General features: G+C 43.3%; 1 protein-coding gene across 5 annotated transcripts in view; it reads right to left on the minus strand.

Annotated features, from left to right (window-relative positions):
- The window catches only part of METAP1D (methionyl aminopeptidase type 1D, mitochondrial), a 100,707-nt gene that overhangs the window by 56,227 nt on the left and 23,847 nt on the right, over positions 1–20,633 (minus strand). The window contains exon 1 of one of the 5 annotated variants that reach the window (XM_082209285.1): positions 8,528–8,736. The exons of the other annotated variants lie outside the window; for them this stretch is intronic. The gene's annotated coding sequence lies outside the window, so the exon portion shown is untranslated. Of the gene's footprint in view, positions 1–8,527; positions 8,737–20,633 lie in introns of those variants that run through there. 5 annotated transcript variants of the gene reach the window in all.

Consider the following 20,633-nt stretch of genomic DNA (forward strand, 5'->3'; position numbering starts at 1 on the left):
TCCATAAAGGGAGTGCAGCAAAAGTCCTCCATAGTTTCCAGACAACTGTTCTCGGAACAAAATGTTTTCTCCTTACCTCTAACATGGAACCCAGTTAGTTCCTGATGATGACGCACCAGTTTCCCCGTTCCATATTAATTTATCCAGGCCAATCAAAACTAATGTATGGAAGTACTTTCCCCCCTGTGGTCATGGTTAAACAAAGGAGCCTTATCTGGGAGTTTCCTTTCTTTGATGAGTAGTGATCTCCTTCTTACTGGACACTTTTTAGTCATTTATTCATATAAGCATTGCTGGAATGGACCATGAGGGTCATCTAGTCCAACCCCCTGCAATACAGGAATCTTTTGCCCAACGTGGGGCTCGAACCCACGACCCTGAGATTAAGAGTCTCATGTTCTGTCGACTGAGCTATCCCAGCAGTTGTATCACATATCTTCAACATAAATATATCTCGCTTTCATTCATCCTTTGCGCCCAATACAGGACATCTGTATAACATGGTCATACAATTTTATAGAAAAGGGACACATTATTGGTTGTTATATTGAATTCTACTGCCTGCCCCCCAATCTAAGTTAGACAATGAAAAACAACAACAGAGGGAGAGGATGGAGTTTGGGGAAGGAATAGCAAGGCCTGAATGAATGGTAAAGTAAGAGTGATTTGGTCATTTAAAGCACTGGGAACTGTAGTTTGTTAAGGGTGCCAGGAACTGAAACTCTTTGTAACCTGAAGCTCCCAGGATTCTTTTGAGGAAGCCATGCCTGTTAAAATGCTATAAATGCACTTTAAATGTGATTTGCTAAAAATGTTTATACAGTACTTGGTAAAACTGTACAGTGGTACCTCTGGTTAAGAACTTAATTCGTTCCGGAGCTCCCTTCTTAACCTGAAACTGTTCTTAACCTGAGGTACCACTTTAGCTAATGGGGCCTCCCGCTGCTGCCGTGCAATTTCTGTTCTCATCCTGAGGTAAAGTTCTTAACCCGAGGTACTATTTCTGGGTTAGCGGAGTCTGTAACCTGAAGCGTATGTAACCTGAAGCGTATGTAACCCGAGGTACCACTGTATGTGTATGTGTGTGTATGTGTGTGTATATATATATATATATATATATATATGTATGCAGGTTTTGGTGTCTTCGGGTGTCTTCCCGTGTAAGAGTCGGGGTGTCTGGGCGACGTTTCGACGAGGTCTCACTCGTCATCTTCAGGCTGGTGCTTTCGGCTTCTTGTTACTGGAACAGAGCAGAATCTGGTGTTTGAGTTCCTATAAATACTGTTGAGGGGTGTGGTGTATAGCCTCCAACGTTCTGGGCAGAGAGGAAGTTCCTAGATTAGTGTGCCTTTTCTTCTTTTGTTCCTTAATTACTTGAGGGATATCTTGGGTGATTTCATGAGTGATATTCTGAATACCACTGGGTGGGTCATTAAGTGTAGATTAGTTGCTAAAGCTTTTGTGTCTTGACCTCTTGAGCTTGTGAAGAGTTTTTCTGAGAAGATGGCTGTGCTGCATTTAGTTGTGCTCTGGCTTGGCTTCGTGTATAGGGGCGAGCTGTGGTTTTGTGCCTTGTGCCAGCCAGATCTGTGTAGGGATTGCAGGGGGGTGCAGCATCCGGAGGTGCCACTATAGTTTGGCTACTGGATGGAGTCTGTAATATGTCTGTGGAGAGGGTCTGGGTTTGGGTCTGGTGTGGTTGATTGGTGACGGCGTTCTGTGTGCCTCTGGTTCTGGTGTCGGTTTTTGTGGGGAGGGCTAATTTCCAGATGTCTGGCAGGCGGGACGTGTCGTCACGCTTGTTCATGTTGTGAGGGTGTTTCTCTATCTCGATGGCTTCCATGATTAAGGAACAAAAGAAGAAGAGGCACACTAATCTAGGAACTTCCTCTCTGCCCAGAACGTTGGAGGCTATACACCACACCCCTCAACAGTATTTATAGGAACTCAAACACCAGATTCTGCTCTGTTCCAGTAACAAGAAGCCGAAAGCACCAGCCTGAAGATGACGAGTGAGACCTCGTCGAAACGTCGCACAGACACCCCGACTCTTACACGGGAAGACACCCGAAGACACCAAAACCTGCATATATATATATATATATATATATATATATATATATGTGTGTGTGTGTGTGTGTGTGTGTGTGTGTATACACACACACACACCCACACACAGAGTTTTAGAAAATGTTGGGGGGAAACTTGTCTCTGTTTGTTTTCTTCAAGGCTACCAGCTTTTTGGTTCTACCTGTTCCCCCCACCCCCTACAAAATGCAGCCTTTGTAGCTATGGTACAGACATTTTCCCTCTACATTTGTAAAATATTTGGCTTCTTTTATACTCCCCACCCCCCCCAGCCCTTAGTACTCCATAGAACATGTGAAATGCAGAAGCCTGTCCTTTGCCCATTTATTTTAATTAGAACAGTGGGGCACTCCTTTCAGGAGCCCAAAAATTACAGAACAAAAGCTCCGGCTGAATAGGAGCTGCCATTTTAAGAATTTCTGCAGGGTTCATAATGTTCTTTCCAGATTTTGACAAGTGGCAAGTAAGCGAAAATTGCTTAGATTTGTATAGCACCTCAAGGGACAACAGAGGCCCAACACATTACCAGCAACTTTCTCTACGCCATTATCCCAGAAGTATAGTATATGGACTAATGGCGCAGGAACACAGAGGGATGACTTAAATCCAGCTCTTGCAGAAGAGCCTGAAATATACTGAGCGCGCTTAAGGGGGGGGAGGGCTACCTCTTGTGTGGTTCGGAGAGATTTTGGAAGGACTGTTACGTCGTGTAGGGACTTGTGTAAAAGGCAGGAAGCCCAAGAGACCCATTAAAACACCTGTCCTGAACATGTGCAACAGTTCACAGGTCTGCCAGGAAGCCAGAGGTAGGTACATAATCGCTCATGGAAAGATGCCCGTGTGAGCCATGGAGGAGACACATAACTAAAAATAAATCTCCGTCACGAGGATTCGAACCGCCAACCTTCTGATCGGGAAGCCCAAGAGCAGGCATAGGCAAACTCTGGCCCTCCAGATGTTTGGGACTACAATTCCCACCATCCCTAGCTAACAGGACCAGTGGTCAGAGATGATGGGTATTGTAGTCCCAAACATCTGGAGGGCCAGAGTAAGTTCTGCTGAACACAGTGTGACTAACTTGCATGTAAAAAGAAATAATACATGGTATTGCACTGCAAATAACTTTAGACTCTGTTATGAATCAGGCCGCGCTGATTCATTCATCACAGAAGTGCATTTCAACGTTTCCCTATCTAAGAAGGAGTTTGCTGTCAAGCCAGACCATGCATAGACATTTAAGAAGAAGCAGAAAGAAAGAAATTAAGTAACCTTTCAATTAATGACAAGCTGGCTCCCTCAGCCAGCAAAGTCCAAAAATTAGAGGACCGGACTTAAGTTTAAATCCCTGCTTAGACATAGATCCTGCCTTTGTCAAGTCATGCACTTTTTGGCTGAGATACTGTAAATATGAGTAAGGGTGGTAAAGCAACTCACAAAGAGTTTATAAAGTGCTTAATTCCCAAGTACCCAAACTGAAACAATGGGTGTCTTTTTCCCTTCCACAATGTGGCTCTTGACAATGACCGCAAACTCAGTAGTCAAAGTTCTCTTAAACTTTCACCACTTTTCCAAAAGGGGGAAAAAAGGGGGGTGGGGTGGGGAGGAAGAGAAAGAATATATTCTAAAAGTGAGTAATAAAATGACAGGATAATGTTGAGAACCCCTCCAATAATAACATACCCTCCAACATTTCTCCAGTGAAAATAAGGACATTCTATTTAACAACGATGATGATAGCAATGATTTTATTATTTATACCCTGTCCATCTGACTGGGTTGCCCCAGTCACTCTAGGTGGCTTCCAACATACATAAAAACAAACCTGTTTAGGGAAGTTTTTAATATTTAACGCTGTATTGTTTTTAACACTCGATTGGGAGCCGCCCAGAGCGGCTGGGGAAACTCAGCCAGATGGGCGGGGAATAAATAAATTATTATTATTATTATTATTATTATTATTATTATTATTATTATTATTATTAAAAACTTCCCTATACAGGGCTGCCTTTATGTCTTCTAAAGGATGTATAGTTCCTTATCTCCTTGGCTCGGGGGTCGCATAACTCCATACCCTCCAACATTTCTCCGGTGAAAATTAGGACGTCCTAAAGAAAAGCAGGACATTCTGGGATTGAATGAGAAACCAGGACGGCTTCTGTAAATCCAGGACTGTCCATGGAAAACAAGGACACTTGGGGTGTCTGTAATAATTGTTTGTTATATGCTGGAATTAAGGGATACGACACAATAAAGGCCGGATCCTATGGCCTGCTGTGCACAAGATTGTGTTCACAGCTTCAAGGGCAGATGCAAGGGTTTTTGGGGGTTTTTGACGTTTCCTTGCTTCAGGCAAGAGGAAGAACTGGCTCTCCTGTTGCCAAACCAGCAGATCTCACCACGGCTATGCCAAGCACAGAGAAGGAATAGAACAGAGAGGGGCTTCGGGAGGGATAGATGGGAGGCAGGCTGCTTCAGCTCCATCCTAAGGCCCATGTAGCCAGCCCTCAGCTCCCTCTTGTGACTGCTGCAAGCTGCAGCAAGGATTTTCTTTCCTCCCTCGCTTTCCAACGCAACTTGCAACACCAGCTCATTTGTTTCATGCAGGATGCTGCAGCAACAGGGAGAGAGTTACGCCCCAGTGTAGGACCAGGCAGCAACAGCACACAAAGAAGAGCCTTTGCAAAGAAATGTGTTAAGATAAACACATGTAAAAAAACGAAACCAGAATTATTCCCCTCCTCGGGGTTTTAACATAAAAGGCAGTCTAAGCAAGCATGATGAGGGCGAAATCTAATACGCGGAGAGGGTCTTCAGAACAACGAAAAGCCTACTCTGCCTCGGCTTGTTTTCTTTACAAATAATGTACTTTTTAAAACCTCCAAATCCACTCAAGTTTCCAAACTTCTAACATTCACAGCCCATTTGATACACTAACATCATCCATCACTGGAGACAAGAACTGCTGGCTGTGTTTCTCAATCTAGTTGCTACAGACTTTGCCTCCACCCGACAAGAACACTTTACGCAAATCTAAGCCATTGTCAAATTCTGTTTACTCCTGTTTATTCTACAGCTGACAGCCTCTCATGCATTAAACTGTTTAGTGCCCTAGATGTACATCTCAAAGAAGGATGAAATACTGCTTTAAAAACCAAATGTGGTATTATATATACTTAGGCCCACTGATTTATCAACAACACCAAAGGCCTGCTTACTGGGCGCAGTTTTAGTTTTAAAATACTTCTATGGGGGAATGGGCTACGAACCGCAAGGAAAAACACACACATCAAAATAAGCATTCTGTACTACTAATCTTAAAAGCGGTGCAAAATTGACCACCTACTACTGTACCCTAGAGGCTGCAAATTTCAGAGGAAATTGTGATGAATAAATCACACCTTTACAAACTTCTATAACAGGAATTAGCAGCGTACATAATAAAAATCCCATCAGCCGTTGGGTTCTTTGGCTGTTGTCATTTTTCTACTTTGATTTGAATATTGTTGTAAAACGGGTTCGTGTCCTTCATAAAAGCTACACCTTTGTTCTTATACTTTTCAGGGATACTAACTAGCATTCGGTAATATAGTTCTGCTGGGGTGCTTCCTCTTCAGTAACTTGCAGAAAAAGTAGTAATCTTTTTATTAAAACAATTCTTGGTTCTCTTTTAACTGACTCAGTTAAAGGGGATGAATGAAGAACTCAGCTGATGATGATTGGAGTGGAAAGAGTATTTTAATTTTACAGCAAGCTACATGCCCCACATTTATTAGCCTCTTTACTGCAGGTCTGTTTTAATTATTATCTGTTCATGCATGCTACAGTATATAATGAAATGCTTCCATTTCACCCATTGAGTAGTAAGGATTTTTATGTGTATTTCCAAAATGACCCTTAATTAAGCTGATTTAGTAATTCAGATGTGACTTTTCTTCCGGTCAACAAGATCCCCCACCCCGGAGAGAAAGGTTGGCAATGACTCCTTTTAAAGTGTTTCTTATTTAAGAGTTGCAGGAATAATTGCTTTATGTTCCAGAGAGCAGTAACATAGTCCATCAATAACTGGAACTAGAAGCCCACATTATTTTCAACACACATTAGTGCAAGTGCTCTCATGTTTCATCAAACTATTAAAACCTGTTTGGTTAACCTCAAAATTGAGCTGCTGAAAATTTGCCACAGCAGAGATGACAGTGTAAATAAAGGCAACTGCTAATTAAAATATCATACACACACATACACACACCCCACACTCAACAAAGAATTCGAAAATTGTGAAATACTAACCAATTGTAATACAATTTGCAAATGCCAATTAAATACCCCAAACCAAAACATTTATAATTTCAAAAAGTGGACAGTATCAAGTACAAAGGCCCATTAGGCTACCATTCTTAAGAAACTGATTACTGGGTGAAGAAAATTTGTCTGAATCAAGCATTAAATTATTAGCGATTTCCCACTAATGTCTGATGTGAATTCAAAATTGTTTGACAATTTTAAAAGAAATTACTAATTTGCAAACCCGTATTTCAGGATGTTTAAGATATTTAGTACATTAGAAGACTGCACAAAGGAATAAGCAACGAAGCTCGTCCGTGCCTCCAGGTTTTTCAAAAAAACCCAAATAAATCTTAAATCTGGATAACTCTTTTGCAACAGGTTGAGAGAGAAAACGGACTATGGACTCTAACAAATTGAACTGGAATGTGTGAGGCTTTTATTCTTAAGTCCAGTTAAGCGGTTCAAATTTCCCAAACAGAGACACCAAATGTTTCACGCAAAGATAAGTCACAACACAGATTCTTAGACGGCAGGACCCCAAGCGCTCAATGATAGACTGATGTAGCTGTATCTGTGCTGTATTCCGGGGGGGGGGGGTTGGGGTTGGGCTGGGTGCATGTGCTTGAAAACCACACCGCGAAAGATTAAAGGGTCTTTGCAACTCTCTGTAACCTGCGCAAGAGAAGTGGAGCTCACATTTCACACGCAATAACCTGTGCGCTGGCAGAAGAAAAGAACAGCACAAGGGAGTGCCTGGGGCAGAAGCTTAAACTGATTGGGCAAATAAGGAAGACAAGAGCCCTTGAAATTAAACAAAAACAAATTCAACCCCCCCACCCCCAGCCAGGCTTGACAGATGTGGGTTACATCAAAGCAGTGAAAAAACGCCCTCCCCCCTTTTGGGTAGCTAAAACCACCTCATTATCTGTACACCCAGGAGCTAGCATATTTTAAATCAACTTTTTGCATGTGATAAATATCTATATATGTGTGGTACTTATATATATATATCACACACAAAGAGAGTGAGTACAAATGTTGCTGAAAAAGGGCCGTGGGTAAGTAGGCTTATTTAAACAAGGCGGCATTCACATGGCCATGTCTACACACCCGTGCTGGTCACGCCATCCTCAACCCTTTACTTCCAGGGGTTAACTACTCTGGCAGCCAAATAAAACACTGCAAGAGCCATGCAATTACAGAGACAGTCAAAGGGCAGGCTCTATTTTGAAATCTATTTGCACAGACAAGGCCTTCCAATTTAACGTACAGGAAACAAGCTGGTAAAGAGAGTCTCCTTCTCTCCAGATGCTTCGCAGCCCTTTTCCCTCCGTGGCAGGAAATCATGGCTACAGGACAGGCCCCTCAGAAGAAATGTTTAGCCCCAAGGAAGACAATTCTCATGTGTTTCTCTCCGCTTTCTCTCTCTCTCCCCCCCCTCACCACCCGCCCCACACTTCACAAATCCTAGCCTCTTAAGCCTACAAGTTCCCTAGAGGCAGGAACTCCCACCCATCGCAGTCTGTTCCCCTCTTGTGAATCCATCCTTGCTGTGCCACGGCCACCCTAAACAAGACAATCCCTGGGAATCCTCTGAAACTTTCATGCCCCCACAGTCTTCTTACTTTTTCAGACTGCAAGCCGGTCTATCCAGATCGTTCTTTGGAGAGCTTTTGCAAAATGCTGGCTCCAGGTTCAAGGGGGGAGATACAGGAGGCTGCTCCAGTGGTGTAGTGTGGGAGGGGCACAGGGGTTCAAAAATGTTAGGGGGCGCAAAATTTCAACACTCAGTGCTGTGCGCTGACTCTGTTGAAAAGAGCTTCTTCATGCGAACCAGGAAGCGACCTCTCCAGACAACCGAACGACTCTTCTTTTCTTATCTCTGTAGCTGCAATCCCTTGGGTGATGTATATGCCATTAGGCAGCTGAATGCGCATGCGTGTTCCATCCATTTTCCTCCCTCCCTCCCACCCCACCCCCTCCACGCAACCCTGGGCAGTGGCAACCCGCGCTACGCCACTGAGAGGCTGCTTCATCTCCTCACTGTTGCCACTGTCTGCACGCTCAGGGAGGGCGGCAGCAAAGCAGAGGAAGAGCGACAAAACCAGGAGGAGTTGCAGCAAGCATGGTAGGAAGCAGCAGCCCTGTGGCTTACCTGGATGGCACTGGAGCTAGGTAAATTCAGGGCTGTGTGGACGCAAAGAAGCTCGTCTGGTGTTCCTGCCGCTGCATCTATCCAGTCCTGACTCCGCTGCCGCACTGCTCTAGTGCTGTTCAGGCAAGCTGCGGAGGTATCAATATCAGGAAAGCAGCTCCGCCTGACCCCATGGTCTGCTACTACTGGCCACAGGACTTCTGGGGATTGAGGGAGCTTCCTGCAAGGATATGAAGCACCTTGCACCAGCTCTGGACATATAACAAATCTTTACCGCATACACAGAACAATAGTGCAGGCCACAGAGAATGCCCACCTGTCAGAAGTTCAACGCAGAGCTACATTTGTTCCAACTTGTTCATTTGTGATGCTGATAATGGCAAGGCTGTTGGTTCCATCCCTGTATGGAATAGCTACATAGTCCTGCATTGCAGGGAGTTGGCCTAGAACTAGATGATGTTCAGGGTCCCTTCCAACTCTACAATTATATGATTCCATGATTTGGAGGAAGGTGATGGGCAAGAGAACCTGTGCTGCCCAAAGGACAGAGTTTGACTGGGGTTGAAGTGGCACTATTGCAATTGACTCTGTCTTTGACTGGGGTTGAAGTGGCACTATTGCAATTGACTCTGTCAATGTATAGTCTTAGCCTAGTCAGTGGTTGCTGGCTACCACTGGCTACCTAAACTTTTTGGAAAATGGGGATTACTTCCTAGTATGTATGCTTACTAGAAATACAGGATTAGTCTAAAAAAATAGCGACCTAAATGGCTGGAAAGATATGTAAACACACATGTTCACCCACCTATCCATGATGTTCACCCACACCCACATGATGAATTTGACAATGGAAATGGAATGCACAGGGAACAGAGACCTGGCAGCAAAATTAGCAATCTATACTACACCTGTGAATCAGTTCCAGTGTAGTAGGGATGGGGAACCTGTGGCCCTCTTGATGTTCTCATCATCCTTGGCCACTGGCCATCCTGGCTGGAGCTGATGGAAGTTGGAGCCCCAACAACACCTGGTTCCCCATTCCTGAACTACAACATCTCCTTGCCCATGAATGAACTGAGTTTATTACAGTGGTACCTCTGGTTGCGAACGGGATCCGCTCCGGAGGCCCGTTTGCAACATGAAAAGAGCACAACCTGCAGCGGCACATCTGCGCATGCGCGGGTTGCGATTTGCCGCTTCTGCGCATGACGTCATTTTGCGCTTCTGCACATGCACGAGTGGCAAAACCTGGAAGTAACCCTTTCCGATACTTCCAGGTCGCTACGGGACGTAACCTGAAAAAACCTAACATGAAGCAAACGTAACATGAGGTATGACTGTACTTAGGAAAGTAATCTAGAGGCCGATCATTAAAATAATTGCATTGTATGATATACTTTTAAGTAATTGTTTAATCTGCAGTTTCCAGAGACTTGGGGGGGGACTTTTATTTATTTATGTAGAAGATTTCTTACCTGCCCTTCCTCATGTAACCTAAAGCAGGCTATAATCATACAGTGTTAAAATCCAATAAAACACTTCGCTGATAGTATAAATCCAAGATAGTGTTGAGACAAGATCAAGTTGAGCATTTTCAGTTGATAAACTATTTGGCATCTCCGTGAGTCTAGTTACCCTGAGGTCTAGTGTGTGCCGAAATTTTAATCAGAAGAACATACTCTGTTTATATAATGTCTGAAGCAACTTGCCCAAAGTGAATTTTTGTTGCCCTAGGATAGCTTTCCCCAATGTGGTGCCATCCAGATGTTTTGGACTACAACTCCCACCAGTTGCAGGCAGCATGGCCAACGATGGGATTTGTAGTTCAAAACATCTAGAGTGCCTCATGTTGGGGAAGGCTGCTCAAGGAGGTGAATGGCCCTTCTACCATAAAGGTAAAGGTAAAGGACCCCTGAATGGTTAAGTCCAGTCAAAGGCGACTATGGGGTTGCGGCGCTCATCTCGCTTTCAGGCCAAGGGAGCTGCCGTTTGTCCACAGACAGCTTTCCGGGTCATGTGGCCAGCATGACTAAACTGCTTTGGCACAACGGAACACCGTGATGGAAACCAGAGCACATGGAAATGTCATTTACTTTCCTGCCACAGCGGTACCTATTTATCTACTTGCATTGGCATGCTTTCGAACTGCTAGGTTGGCAGGAGCTGGGACAGGGCAACGGGAGCTCACTCCATTGTGGGGATTTGAACTGCCGACCTTCTGATCAGCAAACCCAAGAGGCTCGGTGGTTTAGACCACAGCGCCACCCACATCCTTCTACTGTATTACATGCCAAACAGCATAACAATACACTTTCCATGAACAATACTTGACTGGGATGCTGCTCAGAAATACACTTCTCAGAAATACACTTCTATATCATCAGTTTGGTGTAACAGAATTATCTTACCACTCCGTTATAAAAGTGCCCATCTAATCAAAAAGCCAAAAATAAATGGAGGGGGAGAGGAAGATATTGTTAAATAATCAAGGTCTTAAGTACTATAAAACCTATTAATAACATAGGGATACTATTAATAACATAGGGGTACTATTCTAGCATCTAGAATTGATGCTTTTTAATTATGGTGCTGGAGGAGACTCTTGAGAGTCCCATGGACTGCAAGAAGATCAAACCTCTCCATTCTTAAGGAAATCAGCCCTGGGTGCCCACTGGAAGGACAGATCCTGAAGCTGAGGCTCCAATACTTTGGCCACCTCATGAGAAGAGAAGACTCCCTGGAAAAGACCCTGATGTTGGGAAAGATGGAGGGCACAAGGAGAAGGGGACGACAGAGGACGAGATGGTTGGACAGTGTTCTTGAAGCTACCAGCATGAGCTTGACCAAACTGCGGGAGGCAGTGGAAGACAGGAGTGCCTGGTGTGCTCTGGTCCATGGGGTCACGAAGAGTCGGACACGACTAAACGACTAAACAACAACAACAACTATTCTAGTTTTTAAAGATCACCAGTTTTGCAGTTCCCCCTCTTCACACCAGTGGCTATAAGGAAGGGGCACAGCTCAGTCGTAGAGCACCAGCCTTGCACAAAGAAGGTCACAAATTCAATCCCAGGTAGGGCTGGGAGAGATCCCTGCCTGAAACCCTGGAGAGCAGCTGCCACTCAGTGTAAGGCAACACTGAACTAGATGAACCAATTGTCTGACTCAGTGTTATGTTCCTAAGATTTCTCTTGCCCTAGACAGGTGACAGAGACCCAAGAGCTTCTCAGTGTGTCTTCAAGAACAACCTTTCCCAACCTTAGGTCCCCATATGTTTTTGGACTACAACTTTCATCTGTCCAGCCAGCATGGCCCAATGGTCAGGAACGATGAGGAGCCCAATGATAGCTGGGTTGGGAAAGGCTGTTCTAGAATGCAGAGACCCTCACCAAGCCAATGAACGCCTAACCCAGTGGTTCTCAAAGGGTGTGTGGTGCGCCACGCCGGTGTGGCAGGAGAGGATGAAAAGTATGCTGGGAAGATCCAAAGGAATGAGGGTTTGTTTATCTCAAATTAGACTTAATATAAATGAGATTACCTGACCACAGCAAGCTCACACCTCTCACTTGAACTTCTAAACATACTTAAGGTACATGTGTAAGAGGCTCGTTTATAATTATATTTTGGGAATGATTTGTCATCTTATGTAGCTGCATTGCGTTTTACTTTCTGGATGTCCCACAATCCTATTATAAAGCAGTTGTGTTCTATGTTATAAATAGAGTACAGTGGTACCTCGGGTTACATATGCTTCAGGTTACATACGCTTCAGGTTACAGACTCCGCTAACCCAGAAATAGTACCTCGGGTTAAGAACTTTGCTTCAGGATGAGAATAGAAATCATGTTCCAGCGGTGCGGCGGCAGCAGGAGGCCCCATTAGCTAAAGTGGTGCTTCAGGTTAAGAACAGTTTCAGGTTAAGAACGGACCTCCGGAACATATTAAGTACTTAACCCGAGGTACCACTGTACTGCTAGGATTGTTTCTTTTTGTTTTCCTATGTATTTCTTCTCAATTAAAATAAAATAAAATGCTTGAGCAGATCTTTATTCCGAAAGTGTGGCCCAGAGGGGGGGAAAGTTTGAGAACCACTGCCCTAACCTGTGTATTTCCTCCCAAACTGACTTTCTCTCCAAGATTTTGACCCGGCTGAAGGAGGCAGCCCTGGAAGTTTGGGACATCATGGAATTGTATAGCTTGCTTCTATAGCTGGGTCAGTGCTAGATACTGTACATTTTGTCTAACGTTCTAGATGGAAGGCAACTTTTGCAGGTGTGGTCCAAGTCCAAAGCAAATCCTATCCCCCACCCACGCCTTGGAGCTGTTTTGATTCCAGCCTGAGCCAAGGAGCACTGGAGAGGAAACCAGGCCTGACTATATTCCTACCTTGTCCAGGAATGGAACAAACCCCTGTTCTTGTCCCATTTCTGATATTCATGCAGCAGATTGACCACCCATGGTGTTCAATTGGCCACTGTCCTCACCTAGGAGGGATATTCCCATGACCACACATGTTGATGCAACTATGAAGCCATGTTTTAAATCGGCTGTTATCAGGATTCCTAAACTAAGCAGAATTTGCCTGGACGCTATTCTTTGTGAATGTGAAGTTTTGCAGTTGACTCAAATAATGCCCAGCTCACCTAATATCGATCAGCAACATGCACATTTTGCAACTGTGTAAACTACCGCATATTAAATCTCAGCCGTCATTTTTGTAACCACTGGCGTGGCTTGTTTTTCATTTCCTCGACTCCATTTTCAACGTTCATGCTGTGGTCGCAATATCTCCGAGAATAATGCAGTCCTTGTGCTGCAAGCATAAGAGACTAGGTTGCTTTATTTTGCTTTTTTATGCTGCATAGAGGAAGGTAAGTTGGAAACTCTGCAGAATCAGTACAGGAAGGATGACAGCCTAAGGGTACTCTAGCCCAATAATAACAACATTCAAGCAATAGTGCCTGGGTCATGACAAACCCTGACCCTTCCCCAGAGCTCTTTTCCCCAGGAAGTTGGCTTGGAGCCACCTTTTATCAATAGCAATTGATACCGTGCAACTTTAACAAGCCTAGAGAAAGTCGGAAGACGTCTCATTTTACACCCTTAAAAATAAATCCCCAAATCTTCGGCCAATGATTGCCCCAGTGGTTGTACATTTTAAAAAAGAGATGGGGGGGGGGACGACCGAAGAAAACAAAAAGACAGTAAGATCAGTTAATTTAGTGCTTTGCTGAACAAAACGCTGAAGCTGTTGGGTGTGTGTGTGTGTGTGTGTGTGTGTGTGTGGAGAACAGCCACAGCAGAGTATTGCAAGCCTCTTCCATTCATCCTTCGACCAAAGGGGTTTCATTGTCTATTAATAAAAGTGTGGATAGATGTAATGCGTTTTCTATTTTTAAAAAACGGGATTCTTAACCCTTCCCCCTTTTCTTTAACACCACAGGCATTTCTTTGATGAAAAGAAATCGTGTCTCTACAGCCAGTACAGTAAAAAGGGTTACGAAGAAAGCAGAAAATCTAGAATTCACATTTCAATATTCTTTTTGATAAAATTTCCCACTGCTAGCATGGCATAAAGAGAAAGCCTAAGTCAAGAGCCAACAAGAGAGCTCAATGAAACAAGTCAGATCTAAATGCTGGACAGAGCGATTTTTTTTAAAAAAGGTTCACACATGGTTAACACCAGGGGAATACAGGCCTGAAACTAGCACATCTGGCAAATTTCAACTTAAAAAAAAAACAGTTAAAGAAACATTCCTATTAACTTGCTTGCACTTCTGTTATAGAGGGGAAAACACATAACTTTATGTCTACAATTATAACCAGAATGTACAGATTTGCTCATATCTTTTGTGGATTATCCAATTTGAAGTGATAGCAACTCTCCTGACCCCCAAAATCTCAATTTTGACAGGAAACTAAGCATTCAACAGATTTAGTATTTAGATTTTTAAACACAGACAAAAACCTACTAATGAGCAGGCATTAAGATAAATAATTGTTAACAGGCACATCTCCCAAGTGCAACCCACTGGGAAATATTTAATGCATGCTTACACAACTCCCACTAATTTCTGTGGTGCCTGTATAGGCAACATTCCTATCGGTTTGTGTCCTTACGTGTTGCATACAACGCTTCACTTACTTTTTTTGCAGAGCTAAAGAAAGAAGCAATCATAACTGCCATACAATTGTATTATGTGTAAAATGTACTAATATGTACATATTGCTTCCTGCGCTATGTGTGTACAGGAAAATAACCTGGTTTAAAAACAGTAATAATCCTGTCAGTGTTCCTGGTTTTAAACATAAATCCATAAAGAAAATCCATGAAGAAAACGAAGAATCTAGCATAATAGTTTTCTGTACTCTCCTATGCAAGCTACTCTTAGCATTCTTTACATACTGTATAAATAAAATAAATACCAACCCCACAGTTACTCACCAATATATTTCAGACCCTCCAAGTGTCCCTATTTCCTAGGGACAGTTCCAGGTTTACAAAAGCTGTCCTGGTTTCTGATTTAATTCCAAAATGTCCCACTTTTCCTCAGGATAACCCTGTTTTCATCTGAGAAATGTTGGAGGGTATGGAGTTATTTGACCCACAAGTCATCTGAAGGCAGCCCTGTATAGGGAAGGGTTTTTTATGATTAATTTTTAAAAAATGTTTTTATATACAGTGGAACCTCAGTTTTTGAACGTAATCTGTTCCGGAAGACTGTTTGACTTCCGAAACGTTCAAAAACCGAGGACCAATGGGTGGTCTGCAAAATCTATTGAAAAAATGGAGAAACGCACCTTGGAAGCCGTTCGACTTCCAAGGTGTGTTTGAAAACGGAAGCAATTACTTCCAGGTTTTCGACGTTCGGGTTCTGAATCATTTGGCTTCTGAGACTCTTGAAAACTGAGGTTCCACTGTATGTTGGAAGCTGCCCACAGTGGCTTGGCATATGGGCAAAGTATATATATTAAAATTATTATGATGGAATAGGACGGCCCTATTTTCATTGGGGAAATGTTGGAGGGCATCATATTTTAATTCCAGTTTTGCAGCCATGTACCTGAGAAACTACAACAGCCGTTGCTTGAGCCATAAAGCCAGCCTTACCTCAACAATGGAGAAAAGTATAAATTATGTCAGAATTTGTTTTCTGAGAGAAATCTTTTAATAAAATACTGCTTGTTTGGAAATGGCATCTAGCAGTGAGCATTTTCCTCCACCGTGTCAGGTTTGGTTAATTACCTGCATTATCTTGTTTTATAAGCAGCGGTTGCAGGAATCTGAAAACACAATTTTATACATTATGGGGGTTAGCCTCCCATTGAGAGAGAATTTACAAATGCAAGTAACAGCCACAGACGCCTCAGCATGCCTATGATCAAACGATACATTTTAGGTATCTTTCACGCTACTACAAAATTAAATATTAATCCTTCCAAAGTTTGAACAATGACATTGATTCCCCACTCCCTTAGAATGGGGAAACTACAGGAGTTTGGGCTAGAGACATTTTGGGGAGCCCTCAGGGTCTCTCTGCCAACTCCACCCCTTCTCCCTTCTTTGGGCCCACAGCCCATCCTCCTCTGTTGGCCCATAGTGATGGCCAGTGTTTGAAATTCGCCAGGCGCTAGGTGCATTTTGAACCTGGCTATCGGCTATCGGCTCAACATCAAAAAAACTAAGATCATGGCCACTGGTCCCATCACCTCCTGGCAAATAGAAGGGGAAGAAATGGAGGCAGTGAGAGATTTTATTTTCTTGGGCTCCATGATCACTGCAGATGGTGACAGCAGCCACGAAATTAAAAGACACCTGCTTCTTGGGAGAAAAACAATGACAGACCTAGACAGCATCTTAAAAAGCAGAGACATCACCTTGCAAACAAAGGTCCGTATAGTTAAAGCTATGGTTTTCCCAGTAGTGATGTATGGAAGTGAGAGCTGGACCATAAAGAAGGCTGGTCTCCGAAGAATTGATGCTTTTGAATTAAGGTGCTGGAGGAGACTCTTGAGAGTCCCATGGACTGCAAGAAGATCAAACCTCTCCATTCTGAAGGAAATCAGCCCTGAGCGCTCACTGGAAGGACAGATCCTGAAGCTGAGGCTCCAATACTTTGGCCACCTCATGAGAAGAGAAGACTCCCTGGAAAAGACCCTGATGTTGGGAAAGATGGAGGGCACAAGGAGAAGGGGACGGCAGAGGACGAGATGGTTGGACAGTGTTCTCGAAGCTACCAGCATGAGTTTGACCAAACTGCGGGAGGCAGTGATGAGGTGATCAGGCACTCCCATTTCTTTAAGAACTTGCCATAGTTTGCTGTGGTCGACACAGTCAAAGGCTTTTGCATAGTCAATGAAGCAGAAGTAGATGTCTTTCTGGAACTCTCTAGCTTTTTCCATAATCCAGCGCATGTTTGCAATTTGGTCTCTGGTTCCTCTGCCTCTTCTAAATCCAGCTTGCACTTCTGGGAGTTCTCGGTCCACATACTGCTTAAGCCTTCCTTGTAGAATTTTAAGCATAACCTTGCTAGCGTGTGAAATGAGTGCAATTGTGCGGTAGTTGGAGCATTCTTTGGCACTTCTCTTCTTTGGGATTGGGATGTAGACTGATCTTCTCCAATCCTCTGGCCGCTGCTGAGTCTTCCAAATTTGCTGGCATATTGAGTGTAGCACCTTAACAGCATCGTCTTTTAAAATTTTAAATAGTTCAGGTGGAATATCATCACTTCCACTGGCTTTGTTATTAGCAATGCTTTCTAAGGCCCATTTGACTTCACTCTCCAGGATGTCTGGCTCAAGGTCAGCAACCACACTACCTGGGGTGTACGAGACATCCATATCTTTCTGGTATAATTCCTCTGTGTATTCTTGCCACCTCTTCTTGATGTCTTCTGCTTCTGTTAGGTCCTTTCCACTTTTGTCTTTTATTATGGAAATCTTTGTACGAAATGTTCCTTTCATATCTCCCATTTTCTTGAACAGATCTCTGGTTCTTCCCATTCTATTGTTTTCCTCTATTTCTTTGCATTGCTCGTTTAAGAAGGCCTTCTTGTCTCTCCTTGCTACAGTGGTACCTCGGGTTAAGTACTTAATTCGTTCCGGAGGTCTGTACTTAACCTGAAACTGCTCTTAACCTGAAGCACCGCTTTAGCTAATGGGGCCTCCTGCCGCTGCTGTGCCGCCGGAGCACAATTTCTGTTCTCATCCTGAAGCAAAGTTCTTAACCTGAAGCACTATTTCTGGGTTAGCGGAGTCTGTAACCTGAAGCGTATGTAACCCGAGGTACCACTGTATCGGTGTTTCTAACATTGTTGACCGCCTCTTGTGTTGCAATGATTGGCACCGCAAGCCACCATTTGGGGGGCTGTGCCCACCTCTTTCTGTGCTCTGTCGCAGGTTTCCCCTGGAGATCAGCACGTCCGCACACTACCTCCTCTTTATGCGGAAATCAGGGCACAAACCTCCCCAGTCTTTATGGATCAACTCTTCTCCAAGCATGGTCCAAAAGAGCTGCAAAGCAAGCTTCTCCCCTCTCTTCCTCATTCCCCTGTCCCATTCGCCTGTTGCATGGACAGGAGGGTCTCAAGAATAAGCACACCAGGTGTACAGTGGTACCTCGGGTACCACTTAATTCGTTCCGGAGGTCCGTTCTTAACCTGAAACTGTTCTTAACCTGAGGTACCACTTTAGCTAATGGGGCCTCAGGCTGCTGCCGCTGCAAGATTTCTGCTTTCATCCTGAAGCAAAGTTCTTAACCCAAGGTACTATTCCTGGGTTAGTGGAGTTTGTAACCTGAAGCATCTGTAACCTGAAGCGTCTGTAACCAGAGGTACCACTGTACGTGGCGTGAGCAGCTAATTTCCAACTAAAACAGCAATGTCCCCCAAACTTTACTCTAGACTAAGTAAGGATGGGGGTCACTCCGCTATTTTTGGAAGAGATATTCTGACAAATGCGCAGACAGACAAAAATGCGGCCTGGCATTTATAAGATGTAGATGGAATCCGAAAATATATTTTTTTGTATTTCATACCACATACTGTGTAATGAAGATGTTCCAGACAAAAGTCCAATTTCATCTGAAATTTGGTAGCTTCGTGAACATTGTTTGTTTTCATGTCAGGCAGCCGCTAAAGTGTTGCATTCTTGCATACGTAGCATATTTATTCACACGAGAGTCTGGCATTTGATTTGATGAATATATTTAACAGGCAGGATTACGGAACCTGCTTGGAGCAGTTCAACATAAAGGAAAGGAGCTTTCCTGCTCAAGATATACAGGTCCTCCCCCCCCCCCCTATTTAGCATAAGAAAGTCCTTGTTTATCAAAATAGTGATGCAAGTAAAATTGTTTACATTTTCAACACTATCAACATCCATCATCTATGACAAAAAAAATCAAGAAAGGAACGCTCAATCATTGTCAATCAAAGGTGCTAAAATATACATAAACCAAAGCATTCAAAATGTATTACACGCAAACGGAACACAAGGTTACCAACATATCAAACAAAAAGCCCCACACAAATAATTATAAATCACTCATAGACCTATTTACGCATCTTATAAAGCTGTCTGAAGGTGGGTAACCATAGAAACCCCGCAGACTAAGTTCACCATTTTAAAGTTTGCATTTATTTTAAAACGCTGCAAATTATGTCCCTGTTTCATAAAATTCGTGGGGTTTTTTATTATTATTTTAGAGCCCAATGGTTTTCTTTGTTTCCTAACCATTGCCCAGAATGATTTTTCCATCTCAATTACCGATAATTTGCTTTTTAAAAATTGCATTCAAGCAAAAAGATAACAGTGTTATAAAAAAATCAATATATTTTAGCCTTGCAAATTAATATTGCTAACTTAAAATGGAACACAAAATGATACACATATAAATCACTCTGATTTTAGCGTTTTATTACAAGTGGATTTCAACACAGAGACTCCCCCCCCCCTTAAAATGCAGTGTTGTAAGGAGGGAGGGAGGCAGGTTACTGAAATTATCTGTTATAGCTAAATTGATAATAGTATTTTCAATTTATGGTTCTCCCTGACAATTACAATTTACACGGTGGCTTAATATTTAATACTATTATTAGTACTGAACGTTCTATAATTTACTTCATAATTTGAATTAGAGAAATATTTGTAGTTCAGTGGCTCCTACACTTAAGACGTAATGCTCAGTGTGTATTTCATTATGCAGATGAGCAATGAAGGTTGTCCAACACAATTTAAATGGGTCAACACTATTTTCCTATTCCCGTTAATCATTCAGAGAGCTAAAAGGGAGGGAAAGTATTGAAAACTAAACCAGAAGATTTTTGGAAAAACACCCTCACCTACTGCTTGCTAAGTATTGTATCCACATCACTGAAAAGAATAACTGGGCAGCCAATATTAAGAATTAGAAAAAGAGGCATTTGCGGTCACACGGAAGAGACCAAATTTCCTCTCAGGTCAGCGAGACAAATTGTTTTGGCGTATACACACATGGAAGTCCATTAGGTTTTCAGAGGACATTTGCATCGGTAGCAAACTTAGCACAGAGCAAAAGCGGGTGGCAGAGTTTATCTGGTAAGAATTCAGTCTGTAGTCAAGAACTCCCATTGCAATAAATGGGGTCGGTTCAGAGTTATTACCAATTGTTCACAGAATGCGTCAAGGCTGCAGGCTCCATTCTCCAACTAAGTGGCCGGTTGCACGTAAAGCCAATTTTTATACACAGCAAATTGTTGGGAAAATTGTAATTTGTAAATGAAGAAGTACTGCTGTGAAAAGGTGAATCTCTTCTGCCAAGTGTGAGGAGGGGAACTAAACAGACTAGGAAGCAAAGGAGAATTATATGGGGGGGGGGGGGAATTAAACGCTGGTTCACCCGGGCCATTTCAGCCTTTGGTTGCTGCCGCCTTCATCTCAGCAGCGGTTGATGGACTACAACTCCCATAAACCCTAGCCAGCATGGCCAATGATGGGAGCTGTAGTCCAAGAACATCTTGGCGCCAGGTTGGCCACCCAAGCTCTAAGTCAAGCATGGGGAACCTATTGCGCCCAAGCCAGCTCACCAAGAATATGGGGCCCTCTTTTTCACAGCCACACAAGTGTC

The sequence above is a fragment of the Podarcis vaucheri genome (assembly GCF_965113315.1).
Source record: "Podarcis vaucheri genome assembly, chromosome: 1".
Lineage (NCBI taxonomy): Eukaryota > Metazoa > Chordata > Lepidosauria > Squamata > Lacertidae > Podarcis > Podarcis vaucheri.